The sequence below is a fragment of the Phyllostomus hastatus genome, unplaced genomic scaffold, assembly GCF_019186645.2.
Source record: "Phyllostomus hastatus isolate PE091 unplaced genomic scaffold, TTU_PhHast_1.1 phas_scaffold_46, whole genome shotgun sequence".
NCBI classification, from domain to species: Eukaryota; Metazoa; Chordata; class Mammalia; order Chiroptera; family Phyllostomidae; genus Phyllostomus; species Phyllostomus hastatus.
The window spans coordinates 12,910,459-12,914,018 of NW_025334032.1; positions in this window are offsets into that span (position 1 = coordinate 12,910,459).

Below are 3,560 nucleotides of genomic sequence, written 5' to 3' on the forward strand. Positions count from 1 at the left end.
ATTCAGAGCCAAGGCTCAAATTATTTAAGAAAGTGTTTATTTAGAAAGCCACAGAGGTAGAAGTGAGGCATAGAAGAAATGGGCTCAGGAAACAGGTTCCAGCAAAAGAAGGGCATTTGGAGCTAAAGAGAAAGAGGCAGAGAGAGGACAGAGGGAGGAGAGGTTCAGGCCTGCTTGGTAGGAGGGATTTGGTAAGGGGGGAGAGAGAGGGAGAGAGGGAGAGAGGGAGAGAAACGCCCTGGGAAAAGATGCTGGCATGCTCCATACAGAAAAGTATGCTGGATACTCCATGGTGAGGCTTTTATCTGAGGTCTCAGGGGAGGTCCTTTAGAATATTCATCAGCTTTCCCCAGTGTGTCTCCTCAGGGCGTCCACTGGTTGGTCAGTGATAGGAGAGGGGGTCATTAGTCATTGCAGCTGGTTCTGACATCAGCTATGGCATCACTCTGCCTGGTTTTGCTGCTTCTCTGGGTCTGGAGCTGAAATATAGCTGAGGCCTAGATGTTATATTCAGAGGGTTAATGCTCAAGGGAGTGGTTGAGTAAGGGCTCATAGTCTTTTCTGTTTCCAGGTGGCCCATCATTCCCATTCTGCTCATGCCCATCTAACTGTTTACTACATATTTCACTTAAATAAAAACCAGACCCTACATACAAATACAGATGTCTTTTGTCTTTTAGAAACCCTGAATATGTAGAAGATAAGTTTCTGTTTGTCTGACTTTTAGTTTTGTGTTTAATCTTCTGAAGAGAAGAGTGAGGATACTGTAGCTAGGCCTTGCTTGGGTTAGGTACCTGGCAGAGGAGGAACACCAGCTGGTCCTGGCCCTTCCCGTAGCCCAGACAAGACAAGAAGAACAGAATTGGGGCACAGGAGTAAAAGAGGAAAAGTGAGGACAATTTGCCTGGTTTTCAGATCATGAAATTTGATAGAACATAGCGAATGATTGAACAAAGAAGAGAAATCAAAAAATTTAAAACATTTCTATTATATAACTTTTATATATACTCAAAAATACAATAGTGTAATGAACTCCCATTTCTTTCACAAATTTAATAATTATTGAGATTTTGTCATATTTTCTTTATCTAAACTTTTTTCTTTGCTAGAGTATGTTATAGGAAATCCAAAGGAGCATGTCACTACACTTTCAAATTTCCAACAAGCACTCTGATTCCCTTACATGACTATAAAGCCATTATCACACCCCACAAAATTAACAAGAGTCTCTTGAATCATCTAAAGCCCAGTCCATAAACAGTTTCCCAATTGTCTTAAAAATGTCCTTTTACATCTGAGTTTTTCAAATCAGGGTCCAAACAAGAGTAGTACATTTGCTTGTTATAACTTGTAAATCACATGCCCTATGTTATCTAGAGTCACCTTCCCTGGTTTCTATGTTTGTTTGTCCATATGACTGACTTGTGTGGAAATCCCATCACTGGCTGCAGAAGGTCCCACATTTTGGAGTTGCGTGTTTGCTTCCTCATGCTATTTTTTTTCAATAGTTTTGAGCTTGGGTGATTACTGGAATATTAAAACCACTGACAGAAATAGGAAAAGCTCAAGGAGAATGTGCAAAGGTAAGTTATATTGCTTTTTAAAAAATAAAATTTATTTTTTTTAAAATTTTACTTATTTATTTTTTGAGAGAGGGAAGGGAGGGAGATAGAGAGAAACATCAATGTGCAGTTGCTGGGGGTCATGGCCTGCAACCCAGGTATGTGCCCTGATTGGGTATTGAACCTGCAACACTTTGGTTCGCAGCCCGCGCTCAATCCACTGAGCTACGCCAGCCAGGGCTTAAAAATAAAATTTATTTTTAAACTGGTTTTAGGAAAGCAAATTTGAAGGAAAGGTCCAGAGAGTTCCCATGTACCCCCTCTCCTCACACACTCACCAGCAGAATAGGGCCTTAATTAAATTCAGTGAACCTGCAATGATACACTATTATGACCCAGAGTCCATAGTTTACATTAGGATTCCATCTTTTTTTTTTTAAAAGATTTTATTTATTTATTTTAGAGAGGGAAGGGAGGGAGATAGAGAGAGAGAGAGAGAGAGAGAGAGAAACATCAATGTGCGGTTGCTGGGGGTTATGGCCTGCAACCCAGGAATGTACCCTGGCTGGGAATCGAACCTGGGACACTTTGGTTCCCAGCCCGCGCTCAATCCACTGAGCTACGCCAGCCAGGGCTAGGATTCCATCTTTTTTTAAAAGAACACGATATTTTACTGATTATGGTATTATAGTTGTCCCATTTCCCCCCTTTATTCCCCTCTGATGTGCACCCCACTCCCACTAGCATTCCCCCCACTTAGTTCATGTCCGTGGGTCTTACATATAAGTTCCTTGGCTTCTCCATTTCCCATACTATTCTTAACTTCCCCCTTTCTATTTTGCTTACCATTTATACTTCATAGTCCCTGTACCTTTTCCCCCATTCTCCCCCCTTCACCTCCCTGCTGATAACCCTCCATGTGATCTCCATTTCTGTAATTCTGCTCCTGTTCTAGTTGTTGGCTTAGTTTATTTTTGTTGTTTGTTTTTAGGCATAGTTATTGATAGTTATGAGTTTGTTGTCATTTTACTGTTTATATTTTTTATCTTCTTCTTTTCCTTAGATAAGTCCCTTTAACATTTCATATACTAAGGACTTGGTGATGATGAACTCTTTTAACTTTACCTCATCTGGGAAGCACTTTATCTGCCCTTCCATTCTAAGTGATAGCTTTGCTGGATAAGCTAATCTTGGATGTAGGTTCTTGCCTTTCATGACTTTGAATACTCCTTTCCAGCTCCTTCTTCCCTGTAAGGTTTCTTTTGAGAAATCAGCTGATAGTTTTAGGGGAACTCCTTTGTAGATGACTGTCTTCTTTTCTCTTGCTGCTTTTAAGATTCTCTCCTTCTCTTTACTCTTGGGTAATGAAATTATGATGTGCCTTGGTGTGTGCTTCCTTGGGTCTGACTTCTTTGGGACTTTACAAACTTCCTGAACTTCCTGAAAGTCTATTTCCTTTGCTAAATTGGGGAAGTTCTCCTTCATTATGTTTTCAAATAAGTTTTCAATTTCTTGTTCTATCTTCTTCTTCTGACACCCCTGTGATTCAGATGTTGGAATGTTTAAAGTTGTCCTGGAGGTTCCTAAGCCTTTCCTCAATTTTTTGAATCCTTGTTTCTTCATTCTGTTCTGGTTAAATGTTTATTTCCTCTGCTCCAAACTATTGATTTGAGTCCCAGTTTCCTTCCCTTCACTCTTGGTTCCCTGTACATTTTCCTTTATTTCACTTTTCATAGCCTTTACTTTTTCCTCTGTTTTGTGGCCACACTCAACCATTTTTGTGAGCACCCTGCTTACCAGTGTTTTGAACTGTATATCTGATAGGTTGGCTATCTCTTCATCACTTAGTTGTATTTCATCTGGGATTTTGATCTGTTCTTTCATATGGGCCATATTTTTTTTTGTCTCAACACACCTATTATGTAGTAAGGGGCAGAGTCTTAGGTATTCTCCAGGGCTGGGCAACCCAAGTCCCTATGTTGTGGTGCTGTATAGGGA